We start from the raw sequence: 18,772 nt of genomic DNA on the forward strand, positions 1-18,772 counted from the left end.
TATTAATATCGGGGTGTTCAGTGTACCGCGACCTGTAAGATCTATTGTACCCCCATTCAGAGCCTACAGCTCAGATATCAACCCACTTCCTCGAATAAAGTCGAGGAGTTTTAATGGGTTGATTCTTCCTAGGAGCTCAGGTGTAAGAGTTCTGGTTCCTATGATTTTACATCTTATACTTGCTAACGCCGGACAGTCTGCAATGATGTGTCTAGAGGTTTCGTCCTCTATGTCGCAGAATCTGCAAGTTCTAATGCTGGTTATTCCCATCTTGCCTAGGTGACTTTTCAGTCTACAATGCCCGGTTAGTAATCCGTTAACGATCCTAAGTGAATTTTTCCCTAGTTGAATAAGTTCCTTGAACCTCTTCTTGTTATTGTTATTTATTTGAGTTTTTGCTTGCCTTAGGCCTGGGGTATTTCTCCAGTGTTCTTGTCTCATGGCGCCTTCCACTTTTCTAAGGTATTCTTTTATAGTGTGCCTCCCTATGCCACAGTAGGGCTCTGGGCCTATCAGGGGCTGTTCGGCTCCTAGTTTTGTCATTTTATCGGCAAGTTCATTTCCGGATATATCCTTATGTCCCGGAATCCAACTGAGGGCCAGCGTGTTTCGGCTGCCCAGTATATTTAGCTTACTCTTCACCTCCAGGACGAGCTTCGAGGTGATTTTGTTACTATGTAAAGCAGTAATTGCTGCTCGGCTGTCCGAAAGGATCGATATGTCCTTTTCCTTGTATCCACGCTGTATGTTGAGCTCTGCACATCGTCCAATGGCACATACCTCAGCCTGGAATATGCTGGTGTATTGGCCAAGGGATTCGTGGTATTTTATTCGAGGCCCTACCACTCCAAGGCCCGTGCCTTGTTGTGTCAGGGATCCATCTGTGTACCATGCAATGGTGTGTTTAGCCATCGGGTGCACTTCAGACAATGTGGTCCAATCTTTCTTATTGCCTAGGTGTGCTGTGAAGTTCTGCTTAGTGCTTATTCTCAGGAGTGTAGCTTTGCGTTGGATTTCAATCACATAGTGGAGTGGTGTTAGCTCCATCAAAACTTCTAAGGCAGTTGTAGGACAGGTCCTCATTGCCCCTGTCATGCAAACGCAGGCAAGTCTTTGTAGCTTTCCTAGCTGGTTTTGCATGCTGGTGAGCTTAGCTCGTTTGCTCCATGCAAGTGCTCCGTAAGTGAGGATTGGTCTTACGTTCATTAAGTAAGCCATCGTATTATCTGAGGCCTGGTTCCCCAGGATTTCCCAGCATTATGATATGGCAATGAAAGGAAGAAATTTGTACCTCGCGAAAAATGCCACGTACAGTGCACAAAATAGGCAGCCTAATAGGCGAAACGATCGTTTTCACCCAAGTCAATATTCAAATCAACATCAATATAAAAATTACAATCAGTACCAAAATATAATAATAATAATAATAATCGTTTTAGCCGATCAAATAGAATATCGTATGACCGAAACAATTACGATACCAACCGTAACAATAACTTCCCAGCAATTACAGCAGGCGACGATGTACCAAGCACATCGAACGCCGCAGCAAGGAGAAATTCATAAAATAATAACAGGGGTCAATCGAACGGACAGAAACTTTTCAGCATAGAGTCAAAAAATAAGACAGAGGAGACGCAAGTTGAACACAATGCGGTGGACGAACCAAATTTTCTGTCAAGAGCCTCGAGATACAGGCGCAGAAGGTTCTTTTATTCACCCAAAATTCATAACAGATAAAGAAAGAGTCGCATTAGATAAGCCAGTTCATATCACCGCGGTACTTTCCGAACACTTAATTAAACAAATGGCTGTATTAACTATCTTTTAGGAAATGAATGATGTCAGGGAGTTTCCTTTTCTAATGTTTGACTTCAACCAACTCTTCGACGGATTAATTGGTATGAATATCCTGTCCCAACTCCCAGCAAGAATCGATATTGCGCAACTTACCTTCACTACTCCAGCATTCGAAATTCCCCTATATATTGTACCAAATCGCTCTTCTGAAATTTATGAGATAGAGGAGGAGTCCAAAGCATTGATCACAGTGCATGTAAGCGTTAAAGAAGGCCCATTTTTATGTGATCACATTCAGGTGGAACAAGACACCTGGCTTATATCCCGCACACAATAATCTTGCCAGAATCGAAATTAATAATTTTTCGACCACACCTAAAAAGTTTTGCTTAGATTCAAGCCTACAAGTAAACAAGTTCGAAGAGGATGAGTTTACATTTATGAAGGCGATGCCAGATCACTTTAAATACAGTCGGGAACATTGTTCCTCGGGATTTCACAATATTAATACAGATCATCTTAATGAGGAAGAAAAAATACAGTTGTCTCAACTTTGTGAGAAATTTTCTGATTTGGTATTTTACGAAGGCGACAAATTGTCATTCACGAACCAAGTAAAACACGAAATCAAACTTACGGACAACAAGCCCGTGTTTTGCAGACCATTTCGATTCAGTCCCACCGAATCAGCTGAAATTCAAAATCAGATAAACAAACTTCTAGATCAAAACATAATTAGGCACAGTCATTCGCCGTGGACCGCACCAGTATTCCTAGTTTCAAAGAAGATAGACGCATCCAAAATAAAGAAATGGAGAATGGTCGTAGATTTTAGAAAACTAAACGAAAAGACGGTAAAGGACAGATATCCTATGATATTAACGATGTTCTCGATAGATTAGGCAGAGCCAAATATTTTACAGGCATAGATCTCGCGAGTGGCTACCGTCAAATTGAAATGTAGCCAAGTGACACATCAAAAACAGCCTTCACGGCACAAGGAGGACATTACGAGTTTCTTCGTATGCCGTTCGGTCTGACTAATGCACCAGCGACTTTCCAAAGAGTCATGGATAACGTGTTAGCGGATCTCAACGGAGATTGTTGTCTAGTATATTTAGATGACATTATAGTTTTCTCACCGTCTTTACAAGAACATATCAGCGACCTAGAATCCGTATTTTCCAGACTAAAACAGGCAAACTTAAAAATTCAACCGGACAAGTCCGAATTCTTACGCAAAGAAATAGAATATTTGAGGCATATAGTTACAGAAGAGGGTGTCAAGCCTAACCCCAAGAAAATTGAGGCCATAAAGGCTTTTCCAATTCCGACCACGAGGAAGGAAATTAAATATTTCTTGGCCTTTTGGGATACTATAGGAAATTCATCAAAGATTTCGCAAAGATCATGACCAAACAATTGAAAGGAAAAGCCGCGGTATTACTGACCGAGGAGTTCAAAGAAGCGTTCAATACTTGCAAAACTCTACTCTGTAATGACCCTTTATTGAAATATCCTTATTTTACCAAACCTTTCATTTTGACCACGGATGCCAGCAATGTGGCGATAGGTGCAGATCTTTCCAAAGGGACTCTGGGTTCCGATGGACCAGTATGTTTCGCTAGCAGGATGCTCAATGATCGGGAAGTAATTTACTCGACCGTGGAAAAAGAGTTGTTAGCCATTATTTGGGCAACCAAATATTTTCGGCCTTATCTCTTCGGCCAAAAATTCCAGATAGTCGCCGATCACAAACCTTTAACCTGGCTGATGAACTTTAAAGAACCAAATTCAAAATTGGTCAGGTGGAAGTTGCAGCTGTTGGAATACGACTATGAAGTAGTATACAAAAAAGGATCTCAAAACGTCGTGGCCGATGCCTTAAGTCGTGTAGAAATACAGACAAATTGCATATCCAATTCTCTACCCAACAATTTGACAATAATTATTTCAGATAGACCATTGAACGAATTTAAAACACAGTACCTTTTTGAAATAGGTAATGAGGAAAAACAAGAAATTGCATTTTATTCAAGAATAAGTTAAGACCCACCATATCCAGAGTTAATTTCGACCTTAACGGGATTACGGATATTTTACGAGAAATCCCAGCACTCAGCAGATTACACGCCATTTTCGCTTCAGATTCTATTTTTAACTTAATACAGGAAGCCCACCTTAAGTATTTTCAAAATTATAAGATTATCAGATGCAAATATTTTTTAACAGATGTCACTACTACGCTGGAACAACAGTCAGTAGTTAAGGACTATCACCAAAAAAACAGCCATCGGGGAATTGAAGAAACTTTAAACCATTTAAAAAAATCACTCTATTTTTCCTACATTAAATAGAAAATTACGCAAATAATAAATCAATGCGATATTTGTCAAAAACTAAAGTATGACAGAAGATCACCCAAACCTGTGTATCAAAAAACAGAAATTCCTGAAGTACCATTCCAGATAGTACACATGGATATTTACACTATTTATGGTCAAACAATTCTGACTCTGATCGACAAATTTTCAAAATTTGCTAGCGCTTATACAATTCCGGCTAGGAGTTGTATAAATGTAATCAAATCTTTAAGACACTATCTTTGTGTTGTGGGTATTCCAACAAAGTTAATATATGATCAGGGCGCTGAATTTTCTGGGAAGATTTTCACCGATTTTTGTAGACAATATAATTTTGTCACTCATGTAACATCATTCCAACAATCCACAAGCAATTCACCCGTGGAAAGATTGCATTCCTCTGTAACCGAAATTTATAGAATTATTTACGAGACCAGGAAGGCTAATAAGCTAGAACAGGATCATGAAGAAATTCTAATTGAAACTCTAACCACTTACAACAACAGTATACATTCTGCCACTAAATGTACACCTTTTGAATTACTCTCTGGTAGGACCCACATTTTTAATAAGGAAATCGAGTATAATTCTGAACATGATTACCTACAAAAACTTAATGAATTTCAAAGCACACTGTATCCAAAAATCAAAGCCCAACTAGAAGAAAAGATGAACCGTAGAATCGACAAATTAAATGAAAATAGAACGCAATCAGCTTCACTTAAGACAGACGATATAATATTCAGAAGAGAAAACAGGAGGAATAAACTGACTCCTCGTTTCTCTGAACACAAAGTACTAAAAGACAACAAGATTACACTCATATCCAAAAAGAATCAAAAATTACACAAAGCAAAAATTAAGAATAGGATTAAAACAAACAAAATTCCTATTAATCTTACAGATTCGCATGCATCGCAACCCAAGATTTAAAGGTCCAACAATTAGTTAGTTAAATTAATTATATCTGGGACAAGCCAAAATAATACAGTCGCACAAATACCTTACGCATAGAATTAATTTACAAGATTTTATGGACGGCGTTGTTAATTTCGAAAGAGCAATTATTCAATTGAAAGAAAATACCGACTCTAAAGACGAAATCGATAGCTTATCAACAGCTAAGAGGCAGGGTAGAAAGGTTATTACCACAAAAGAGATCAAGACGGGGACTAGTAAACGGAGTTGTTAAAATAGTTACTGGAAATTTAGACGAGGACGATGGACGCAGAATTGAGAATAATTTTAAAACAATCACTGACAACCAAAAAGAACTGACAGCAAACGCCAACAAACAAGAAATATTTAACAATTACATAAAAGCGAGATTTGATAATATAAATAGGGAGCAACAAATAATTAACCAATACCTAAACAACTACAAAAATATGATTTTCAAAGACATAAATTCCGAACAACATCTATCACACACACTTGAATATATATCTCGAATTAACATAAACATTGATGTATTATCTAATCATTTAAATAATATCGAAGAAAGTATGTTACTAGCCAAACTAAATATTGTACCCAATTTCATTGTATCAGAACAGGAACTAACGATAATCAGATAGGAGTTAAACGACCCAGAATTATGTAACTTCTTCAATGAACATATTCTCGACATATTAGAATTAGACACTTTTAGGAGCGGACTTAAGATCAATTTTAGAATTAAGACACCTACATTTAAACAGAATGTCTACCAATTCTCAAATATTGTCCCTTTTGCCTATTAATGAATATAAATTTTTAATCCTACCCAATAATATGGCATACCATAATGCCAATGATGTACATTATTTTATGAACAAATGTAACAGGGTACACAAACACTATATCTGCGAAAACTTGTTGTTAATCAAAGACAATCCTGAAACCGAGTGCCTCAATGGCATATTCACGCTAAATACTGCCAATTGTAAAGTCAAGGAGATAAGAAACCAAGAGATAATAACAGAAATAGAACCAGGACACGTCCTAATTGTAAACACAAGCAACTCTACCATTGCATCAAATTGTACAACTAAAATCCCTATAAAAGGATCTGCTTTAGTTACGTTCAATAACTGCGAAGTATCCATAAACCAAATTCCCTATGACAAAGAGTTGTCATCATACGAGGAGAAAATAGACGTTACAATTCCAATTATACAAAATATTAACTTCACTGAACATATCGAAGACATTAACCTACACAATCTAAATCTAAGCTCCATCAATGCTTCCAATTCAATTATTTACTGGAAAAATTTTACAACTACCAATTTTGGAGCGGTATATCTACTATAATTAATCGGAATCTTTGTATCAGTCCTCTTGATCAACACAAAGAAGAAAGTCATATTCTCCACCATACCAGAGCCGAGTTTCGTGATGTCCACACCTTCGCTTTGGCCGTCACTTCAATCCAGGAGGGGAGGAGTTACCGACCAGTCGATAGGTAACGAGCCTCCAGCCAAGCCACCCAGAGCTAATTGGTACGCTGACCTGGTGGCCACTTACCATCTACATATACTATGTCACAATCCAAATAATTGCCCAAAGCCGGGCAACGACCACTTGAGTCGTTGCCCTGCTAACGTTTTTGCTGACACCGCAACAGGATGCCCCAACCCTCCGGAAATGTGACACGATTTCCTATGTACACTTCGGCGGCGGTGGCTACTTGGCACCGCTGAATAATATACAGTTTCAGTTTGAGAATTAACTCCAAGCCGAACAGTCTACAATATTTCTGTAACCTTAAAATTGAATTAAAAACTACCAGCGGACATCTCATCAAGTCTAGAGGACCACCCCCATTTGGACAAAGGAATTACCATAACTCCCGCTTATTGCGTTGACCGAAGCTTGGGATTTTGGCAACGTCGTTGTGCAATGTCCGCAGGTGTCGCTGGCCTTGCATTATTTTATTCGGTTATGCATAATCAGCTTGGGAACGGTCCAACGGGCTCCCATGATCGCGATACGACATGGCTAAATTGAGTCAAAAGGTAATTTCGGCGTAGCGAAAACTTTAGAGAGAAAAAAATAAACTCTAGAAGTAAACTCGAGAAATAGTTAACAAAGTCAACTTCAAGCGGCTCAAAGTCAAAGAAATAATAAACAAAGTCAACTTCAAGCGGCTCAAAGTCAAAGAAAGTCCACGAATTTATTTTATCTCATCTAGGATTGGTTGTTGGGGAATGTACACCCGCGGATAACTCGACGAAAGCTAACGTTCACCGTGAATATCGGAACTTGACGGCTGAACTACTCTTTTTCGTCTCGCACCATGCGGTGATCACGTGACTTAGTTTCGTGGCTGGACTTGTAAATATTTCTCTGAGCGGAACATGCTTGATTTCTCTTATTTAAATTCTAGCTTATCTATGTCTCATATAACTGCTCCCGGAACGTAAATGTTCTCGATTCTTTTCCTATCACAAAAATACTTAAATTTGGTCTTTAGGCCATTTATCATTCATCTAAAATTCGTAAGCCCCATGGTCTGGTTCGGCGCCATCTGTAAGGCAGAGTTCAAAGGCTTGTGTCGACTCAGGCTAGCCAGGGTCACCTTACAGAAAATCGTATCGGAGAGAAATTTACAAACAGTACCAATCGGCTTCTGCGCAAAAATTGCAGCCACGTTACTTGCAAGCGTACTTTTCCATTAGTTATTCACCATTGAAACTCGCGATCATTTCGTCCTCTCGCTCACTCACGGGGATTGGCCAAGTGCGTGCCAATTTTAAGGGTTAAAGAGTTAAAGACTATCACGACGGCCCACTGTTTTTAATGGTATTATGGATATATCTCAGTTTGAATTCGGAAAAACTTAATTTGCGTTGTTACTATGATGGTCATATGTTGAACGTATATAAAGTTGCAAAATCAAATTATAGCGTTGTCATTAATAAAGAAAAAATTACTTTGGTGATTTTTATCGAAAATACATTTTTTATACTGTTTAGTATTCCCCCAATACTAAAAAAGTCTACTGTTTTTCAAATACCCACCTGTAAGGTTTTAATTTTACATATTTTTTTTAGAAAAAATTCTTTAAAATACCCAAAAAAACGAACTTTCCAAATTTGGTCAAAATTTCTGGAAAAAAATAAAAAAGTGTTTATTAGATTTGATTTAAATTTCATCAATTCACAATTAAAGAGTGTGAAGTAATAAATAACTTCATAATGGAAGAAAACTTTTATTGAGAAGTTTGTCAATCGTTTGGATGTTCAAATAAAATAATCAACCCAAACTGTGATTTTGGCTGAGCAAAGAGCAATACCAAAAAAGTGACATTTTCAATAGGAAAAGAAAAGAAAAATAAAATAATTAAATAGAAATAATTAAATAAAAAATAAATAAAAATAAAATTTTGTGCGTAGAAGAAATTCATCGCTGCAAAGTCGACCATTTTGCCAGCAACGAAGACAAGAAGTGGCCGTGCAGAATTTTCGGTAATCAAAACACAAAATTTTGTAGTTCTGCTCGGCAACAGAGGCAGCGAATGAAGAAAAAAGGAAGAGCATGAAAAATTTTTGTTGTAGTGGGTTTTCGCTAAATTGATGAGCAATGCAACAATAAAAGAGGAAAAATGAGCAATGGGCTTGGGCACCCCAGCCATAAATCATCAGGAAAAGCGACGAAAACAATCTCTGACCCATTTAATGCGACAGAGCAAAAAAAAAAGTTCGCACATAAAAGCCAAAAAACTCAAAAGTTATCAGCCCAAGCTCATGAAGCTTTCCAATAAACATTTAAACTAAAGAACGCAGAATTCAAGCCCCAGTACACCACGAAAATCATTAAGCAAGAAGGGTGTAGTGTATTCTTATGTGATTGCTTTTCCTACTATGAATTAGTCTAAATATTTGAATGGATTTTATGGATTTCAATCCATAATGGATCAGCTGTTATTGCCAAGAAAGGATCCGCTACCACATATAGGCATATATTACAGTCTACTACTTTAAAGACAAAAATGAATCTCAAGCCGCCAATAAAATTTGTGCAGTTTACGTCACCACCGCCCAACGATGGTTTAAACGTTTTCGTTCTGGTGTAGAGGTGGCCCAAGATGCGCCACGCTGTCGTCAAAAATTGCGAAAAAATCTTTAATTTGGTCGAGAGAAACTGGAATAGTAGCCGCCGTAGAATCGTTTAAGGGCTGCTCGTGAGTCATCTGACCGTTATTAACTATTTGAAAAAAGCATGGACTCACAAATATATTTGATTCGCTCTATGTGTGCCACACAATATGACGCAGAAAAACATTTTGACCATTTCGAAAGCGCGGTGAAGCAGCCCAGACGGTGGCCAGCCCAGGTTGACGGCTAGAAAGGTTCTGCTGTGTGTTTGGTGGGATTGGCATTAAAACATCCACTATGAGATGCACCCCTATGGCCAAACGCTCAATTAGGACCTGTACTGCCAACAACTCGATCGCATTAAGGGAGCATTTATGCAGAAGTGGTCATCTTTAATCAACATCCGAATTATCTTCCATCAGGACAAAGCCGTCCAAGAAGCTCCGGGTGCTCGGATGGGAGGTTTTTTTGCATCTACCCTATAGTATAGGCCTGTTAAAATTGGGTCTCCGAATTGTGTGCCAATAGAGAAGCGAACTTCTATAAGAAGTTGGCATCTCGTTTGGATCTAGTCACCGAACAAAACGGCGCATATCTGACCAAAATCGCATGAAGTTTATATATACTTGATCAGGATCAGCCGAGACGCTCTAGCCAATTTGGCTGTCAGTCCGTCCGTCTCAGTTTTAAAGTTATCTGAATGAAACTTTCACATCTTTTTTTATTTGCATGTAGTAGTCAGTCGGAACTGACCAGATCGGTCGACTATATCAAATACCTTCGATAGGAACAGTTGAAGTACTATTTCGTAAATACGGTTTTAGTTGTATTTAAATCGGACATCGATATTATATAAATGTTTAGGAACGACCAAAAAATTCTTTGGAAAACCGACAAAGCTTTATTGTATTTAAACATTAATGTGAGGCTTTGCTTATTTATAAGGTCATGAAAAATTATATTGTTTATTACAGAACAAAAATTTTAAATTTAAATTAAAGTGTACTATTAAGTGCTATTACTCCTCTTTTAAGTTGTTTGTACATTCAGCTTCCTTGATAGATGTTTCTCACCGGCTGCCCATGAGCTAAAAAAAGACTTTTTAAGAAATTTAAGAAGACGACCCATCAAACCCATCAATCTCACCAAGTGCAAGGTTATAGATAAAGACAGAACCAAGCAACGTTCTACGGTTGTCTAGGGAGGTAAATTAATCAATAGTATTCAAGAATACGAAGGTAATATAAGATTTGCATCCCAGTTGAGACACCTCAAAGCAAAAAGTATAAAGATTCCATACGCTCAATATTTCGCACTCCAGACCGGAGAATGCCCGGTTACCATCTCAGTAGACTGATTTCTTCATACAAAATTTTACTGTTTCCTCTGATAGGAATTTGTTAAAAAAATTAAATGTATGCTGAAATATTAAAAATGTATAACATATAATATTCATAGCAAATATCTCCCGTATTCTTAGGGTACAGAGTTTGAAAACTAGTAAAAGACAAAATATTCTTGATGCATCGAAATGAATCAGAATGCATGATCACGCATACATACAAAGACAAATTCAAGCGCAGGGTAGCCTTCTTTAAACTGCGCTTCCTTGCGACTGAACGAACGAACTCGTGTAATGAGTGCGCAAGCATAAAAATGAGAATAAGAATGAGTGTTTAGTAGAGTATTTGTGTTGCAGTTAAACTTGGGGGCTGGCCAAACATTTTGTTTTTTTAAGTTTGTTGGAGAGTGTCAATATGTGAGTTCCAGTTGCATTTCTTGTTTATGGTTAGTCCGAATGTTTTGAGTGAATTTTTATGCTAGAATTCTGTATTGTAGTTATGCAGTTGCATCGGTGTTTTCAACATATTTAGAGATGTTCACATTTAGTTTGTTACAGCGATGCGCCTGAGTAACTTCTCCAGCAAAAGGATCTGCAGCATATGTGCTAAATTTGACCTGTTTATATCTTGCCAGGATGTTAGCTAGTTTTTTGAAGGCTGTTAGAATAGTACTACTGAAATAGGGGATCCTTGTGGGATTACGTTTTCCATAGGTTGAATGTTTGAGTTGTGTGTCCCTTAACGGACTGTTATCTTTCTGTTTTTGTTATTCTGTGGCCACATTTCCATTTTATTAGTTGGTCGATAATTGAGTGAGTACCTACTCGATCGAAAGCTCTTTCAAAGTCAAGACGACTTCGTGATGATGCAATCTGCATAGAGCAATTTATCCGAAGTCGATTTACCCTTTTTGAAACCGAATTGATGTGGGTGTAGAAGTTTGTCGTTCCTAAGGCACCACCATAGTCTGTTAACCATTATTTTGTCTGTTTACTCAAGCAACAGTTAAGTGAGATTGGTCGGTAAGATGGGATGTCGGTTTTATACTCTGAGGTTTTAGAATTGGTATGATCAGGCTGGTTCTGTATGATTGAGGTATGTAGTTGTTGAATATGTGATTGAAGTGAGAAAGTATTCTACTTCTTATTGATTCTGAACTTTTTTTTTCATGGGCTATGAGATTCTATTGACTCCTTGTGTTGTGCCTTTAAGTGATTGGAGAGCAATGGTTTACTCGATTTTCGTTATGGGCTTGTCAATTTCAATATCAGGTGTGGTTGGGTTAAGACTGGGTTAGTGTGTTTGATTGAATGTTTGATGTGAAAGTGGTAGTGGTTCCCTTTTCCTAATTTAAATTTCCCTTTTCGGAAACGCGTTTGATTTTCTGTAAGCAATAATCGTTTCTTGGGTTGTTTCTTTTCAGTGCTTTCCATCTTTGTTTTTTCTGATTGGTCTTCTAAGTTTTTGTTAACCAAGCAACTGCGTGAGTGTCGGTTGGGTAGTGTTTGCGGTATTGTATGGTGTCCGCTTTTTATAAATATTTTGTTAATTAGTGCTGTTTTTGTTGTTATGTGTGTGAGTTGCAAATTTATCCTAGTTTGCTTCGTTTAATTAAAAAATTGGTGTCTATTTGGTTGAAATCTCCTGTTATCATGTCAGTTAATGTTAATTTAGTTGTTTAGGTTATTGCGTGAAAAGGATTTGTTGGGTGAAATATAAATGGACTATATTATAAAGTTTTCTTTTCGTTTTAATTCTGCTGCTATCGCTTCTACATCTTCATTGATATTACTTTCAGTGTATTGGATTGATTTGTGGATTAGTAGGGCTACTCCTCCTTTATATTCCATTGTTATATTTTTAAGGACATAGTTAAGTAAAATTTTTGTGTTTGTTTTATAACGTTCGTCTTGTAAAGTTTTGGTCTTTATTCTTTTGCTTTAAAGTTTTAAAATAGGATGGATTTTTCTTGGGTTTGTCTTCTGATTGTACGGTCGTTTGTTGATGTCGATGGTTTTTAAGAGTTTTCATTGGTACGTGAGAGCATGCAGAATATGTTGTAGGCTGCGGGGGTTCGCGCTATCTTAGATATCTCTGCATATTGCTTTTCAATCTCGTTGAGACTATCGTCTACTGAGGTTGGTTTCTTGCGGATTTCGATTTTATTATGTATATGTGTTTCAATTGATCCTGTGGGGTTTTCTTTTGGTGGTGGGTTTTTTAGGGTTTAAGAATATGAAGTTTCTTGGATAGGATTGGGACGTGTGAAGTATATGAACGGCCAGTTTTGTGGTCTACTTTTTCAAAGATTCTGATGGCTATGGGTTCCTGTTCTTAGAGAAAAATTAAGCATTTTTTGTCCAAGGAGGGACGTGTGGCTGCCCTTACATTTAACGCATTTGGGCTGCTGCTTTCAATCGTTGTTGTGAGTGGCTTCAGAGCAGTTATTACATGTAGGGTTATCTTGCTTGCAGCCAGGTTTGGGGTGGTTGAAGCAAAGGCATTTTTAAGATTGCGTAGGACGTGGTATATATTACTATATCGTAGCCGAAAAATCACTCAAGGAGATTGGTAGAATTAAATGTTAGCGTCATAAGTCCTGTTGGGACTCGATTTTGATCAACAAGTGATCCTCCGAACCTTTTTGGGACTTCAGTTCGGCTAGAATGTCTTCTTCTGGGACATTGCTGAGAAAATTACAATATATAAGGTCAAGTTAAAAGTAATCCATTATTTGAACAATAGGTGACTTTAGTGGTCTATACCTGGTGTTGTAAAAGTCCGATTTAAATTTAGTAGGTGGCGTTAGAAAGTTGAGCTTTCGTACTAGAAAAGCTTCTTAGAAAAGATTTGTGATCGATAACACAAACGCTTTGAGAGCCCGACAAATATGGAGACCGGCAAAGAAAAAATTCGCTATTCTTACAATTTTTCTTTGACAAAGGCGAAAATGCAAGCCCGGCTGCTGAAAATGTAAATGGAGTATATGGCCCTAATACTGGCCAATAGAAAATGAATTGTTTTCCATCAGGACAACGATAGACACACATCAATAGCGACTCGCCAGAAGCTCCGAGAGCTTGGATGGCAGGTTCTTTTGCATCGCACAAAGAGACTACCACCTTTTTCTATCAATGTCGAACGATTTGGATAGTGTAAAATTAGCTACAAGAGGGGATTGTGAAAACCGACTGACTTAGTTTTTTTTAGGAGAAATGGCAAAACTGGTGCCTTTTTAAAATAAATCGGATAATTCTAACCATAAAAAAGAGCTTTGAATGACGTGTCTCTGCTTAAGGTTCTTGTGCTCCTACGTCTACTTCACCAATTTGTTTAAGCTCGAGTAGTTTTTCGGCTTGTTGTATGTTTTTTGATTAAATTATAATGTACCTGTTCTTCACTCGGAGGTGTAGATGTATAATGAATGGGTTTGCTTTTTCAGGGATATATTGTCTTTTCTTTTTAAAACAATGAATTTATGTTGAATTATTGAGTTTTTAGAAAAAAGTTTGTTTTTTTCTTGTGGTAACAATTTGCTTTCGTGGAGCGAACTCCAGCTTATAGTTGTGATCGCGTGACAGGTTTATGTTGTATTTTTTTTTTTTTGTCTTTTTTGTTCAATTATTTGTTTTTAGCAAATTTTACTGATACGCGATTTTAAATAGTGATTTTAAATCGAGCTGCACGTTCTTACTCAATGAGCTCTGGAGTACACTCATTTCTAAACTGAAGATCTTTGCTGCGATATGTGCTCTGGTAAAATACGATAGAATAATGTAAGTTATTTTCCATCAAAAAAAGAAAAAATGATAAAAATACTTAATTTTTTGGAAAGAATTAATTGATCACGCGATGCAATTGAAAAAACTAAACTTTGTCAACTGATGCTCGTTTGCCAGTGCAAATTATGCGTGAATTCTTACCTTTATCTTCCAAACAAAAATTTGTTGTTTTGTTGATAGTTAAACAGTTGAACATTTCTAAAAGGGCTGATATAAGTTGATCGACACCAAAAATAGTTCAATATTTGTTAAAAGTCCGCCTAGATTGGCAAAATCTAACTCTGTTCGGCGTTTGCTTTGTGATATAATACCATTGCACTTGTCGAGTTTATCGATTTAGCCTGTTTTCGAGCTGTTTCACATTGCTCCATATACCACTCCTGCTTGAAGTCTCTGGCCTTTCTACGATATCGAGAATTGACATTTTTGGTAATGTATACTGTGAGGAAGCCTTCGATTTTATCAGAGTTTCTGAAATTACCAATTACCTGTTGCCAAGTTTCAGCCCAACTCTGTCTTATAGTTTTAAAAATCACTGTCTTTCCATATCAAGCTTAGTAGAAGGCCAGCGGCTTTGTGGCTGAAAATTTTGTTGTGGCACTATGATCGCAGCCTCTAGTGGGAAATGGTCCGAGCATATTTGGTTGCTCATTTTGGTTTAAATCCATATACCGCGTGCCAAGCATAGGTCGGTGGTGGACCGATCGTCTCCTCTCATAAATGTATGATCTCTCAAATGATCGCTTCCACTGACTACCGTGAAGCCAAACTGCTCAATCAAGTCCCTTAGATGCCGGCCATGTGCGTCTGTCACTTTGTCTTTTTGTCGTTACGGACTTTTTTGAGGAAGTTTGTCACTATATGTGCGTCACAACCCTAAAGTTGGCCTTTTCTCCCAGTCTCCTAAAATCATTACACTTGTAGTTAGTCGGGTGTGGTTTATAACTTTGTATAACTGCCCGAATCTCTTTCCCTGTGGCTAAAGTTTATATACACTAGCAGTAGGTGCAGGTTTTTATTTTCTTCAGTCCTCAGTTTGATTTAAATACATCTATCTATATTTAAGAAGCTGATATTCTTCTGCTCGTGAAGCTCCTTCTTTATTCCATAGACCGACCGAATGGCGGGCACCAAACTAGAACTAAGTCTTTGAATTTGACTTCGACAGCATCCAGTTTGGTTTAAAGAAATGTTTCAGAAAAAATAAAAATTTCAAACGAAGCAATGTATCGAAAAAAATTGTATAAATAAGCTTTTTAATTTCAGCCACGTTATAGGACAGTATGCCTCTGTATGGGATCGTCCTCATCAATTGCACTTGAACTTCTTCTTGACTTCAGATAATTTTAACCTGTATCCGTATATTTCATTCAGATTTTCTTTAGCTGGGTTTTGGTGACACGTAATGAAGTTGCTGTTATTAAAAGCCATCCAGTTTTCGTTGATGTTGATCCTGTCGTTTTGTACTTTTCCCTGCTTAGGTTCAAAAGAATCTTTTTAAGTTCTAGAAGAGCTAGCTTGTCAGTATGTTTTTCTGCTGTCAACTCCTTATCAAGGAATATCTGGCTTCCACGCAATTTGTGAGCGTTTTTCCAAATATTTTCAACTTCTCCTTGGGGTTTACATTCCACCAGAACCATAATTTTGCCATCCCGCTCTTTAAGCTTTCTCACATTGCTGGTCCTAGCGCCCCCCTTAACGTGCAATTTCTCTTCTAAAAGGTTTTTGACAGCCATTCTGAATTTTGTTTTAACCTTCATCCCTTTTACAACTACGTTTTATATCTGTTGGTGTTCTAGTAGCCAATATATTTTTCGTTGGTCGGGCTTTCTATCTGTGCGAAGGTTTATCACGCGTGATTTCTTTAGCAAGTTGTTTGACATGCAGAAAAATGGCTCCAATATTGCTTTTAAGATCTTGCTTCGACGTCGTATTTAGTTTGCAGATCATTCAACTTTAAATCAAGAAGGTTCGACATGACTGATGTTAGAACTTAACGACGCGCCTCCTTGCATGTTTTGAGAGTTTTTTTCGAGCTGCCGCTTTTGTAATGCCTGCAGCGGGGGTGAAACGAAGTTATCCGCCGTTTGTCTACGCGCCTAGGCGTGTGATCTACTTTGTTTCTAAAAAAACCCCTTAGCGATGGCCACTACCCGATAAGTTATAAGCTCTGGGTGAGTGTTAGGCAGCTCACTGCGGCTGTTGGTAACCATTTCTGGATTTGTGTTCGTCTTCCCGTCTGCGCTCGTTTTGATTTTCCCGATTTTCCACATCATTAGCCGAAAAAATGAGTGAACCACTTTCTGGAAAACCAGTTTCTGACCACTGTGGATTTACTGTGCTTCCATGCGGGTGTCTTAATAAAAAAAAACTTATACGACAAATACTGTTTCTAATAAAAGAATACTGTTATTGCTTTTGATTTTTAATTAACTTATTTTTATACCATTTATTGTTTTCCCTATTCGAAAATGTTTTCAAAAATCTTTCCGTATATTATTTTTACTATTTTTTTGTTTTTTACAAAAATTATTTTTAATACTGGAAAAATAAAATAACACCGGTGTCTCGCGGCTTTAAAGAATCCTCCAAGTGTGGACATATTGACTTAAGAGAACGCGCGTGTTTGTTAGATTTCAATTAATTTCTTTGTTTTTTCACTGCGCTATGGAAAGGCGTGAAGAGAAGTTGGTCGATTGGTCGAATGATGAACAACGCCATTAACCATTAAGCCCGTGGCCTGAAGAGATCTCTGGCCGCTCTTGAAGTTAATAGGTTGATTCGTAAGAGCAAAAAGGATTATTTCAAACCTGCTAATGAGCTGCAAATTAATGCGACATGTCAAACAGTTCGCCCATACCTCAGGCAACATATCTTAAAAGAAAGGTACTACTTTTTAAAGCGAGACATTGCCAAGGTTATGAACTTTGCCAAGGATCATTTTAACTGGACGTCCAAAAAATATTTTATTTCGCTGTTGTCTAATTGTTTTTTTTATTTCTTCGATATATAGTAGTAATGGTTTATTATTTTTATCAGACTATATCATATATCTCCCGTTAGAAAAAGCGGAATATTAAAAGAAAATTTATTGATTTCGAGAATGATCTTCAACAAACAAATTTTTCATATTGCTCTTCACAGTGAACGGTCGTGTTTTTGTTTTGCGCTCCGATGCTGTCCTTTTTGTCGTAAACCACAGAGGATAAGTTTAGGTGTTATTGACAACATTCCGTTCGCTTCGCGGGTGTTTTGTGTTTAATTGGTGTTAAATAAATTAAATCATTTTGTTCATTTAGTTCAGTGCTTGGTAATTCTGTTGCCTTTCATTCAAGTTTTTTTTCTGTAGCTCCCAGTCGTTAGACTCTGTTGGAACGGCAAGCACTCTAACGGTGATACTCTTATTTACCTCTCTGTAATTCTCTCTGAGGAGTTGATCGACGTTGAGGAGTAAGCTCATTCTGTCCCTCATTTCTTGTCGCTAATATCGGAGTTGATCGGTGTTACGCTCCCGCTCTCCCCTGCTCTTTCTAACTATCTCGTTTCGTGGTGTTACGCTCCCGCTTTGTCACTGTTCCTTCGCTCTCTCTCTCAAAGTTCTTGAGCTCAAGATTTTCGCAACCCGCTCCACAGCATCCGATCCTAGGTGTCACTACGAAGGTACTAAGATCGGGAGGTAAAATAGATTCGCTTTATACGAAAAAAAAATAAAATAATGGCCCCAAAAGCTCATGTTGACTTAACGTCCGTGTTACCGGGGTACACTGGTAGTGCAAATAATAGTTCTGCATTATCAACAACTGTCACATGTGTGGTACCAAAAACGGTTACAAGTGTTCGGGTGTCACAGTTAAAATACATATTTACGTCACGGCTTGCCCCTGACCTTTCACACTAGATATTACGGCTTATATCCGTAGGAAAGTCAAAATGGATGATCTAAAGGTCGAACAATTTAAGTTTTCTTATGCTAGGAATGCGCATTTTTGAATCCTGTGCTCAGCCAGTTTCTCGCCTGAGGGTATAATTGTAAAAGAGTAAGAAGCTAAAAAAAAAAAAAATAACAGGTCATAGGAAAAATAAATTCCGTTGAAGAGCCATCCCCAGCGCCTACTTCTTCCTCTTCTATCCCAAAAATACAATTGTACTCTGATAGTTTACATTTTTATCCTATGTTATTGTATTTACACAAACCAGGTTAAAACCGGAGATTCTCAGCTTCGAAGTTTCTAGGTAAGTTCATAATTTATAGGTTTGATCGTCCTTTCAGACAAGGAGGGCGAGTCTTAATTGCTTTTGACTCGTATCTCACGACTGAACTCCTAACCTTTAATACCTAGTTTAAGGTGATTTTAATATACCTAATGCAACTTGGTTAAAGGAAAATTTCGAAAAAAAAAACT

The sequence above is a fragment of the Drosophila elegans genome, unplaced genomic scaffold (genome assembly GCF_018152505.1).
Source record: "Drosophila elegans isolate 14027-0461.03 unplaced genomic scaffold, ASM1815250v1 contig_288, whole genome shotgun sequence".
Lineage (NCBI taxonomy): Eukaryota > Metazoa > Arthropoda > Insecta > Diptera > Drosophilidae > Drosophila > Drosophila elegans.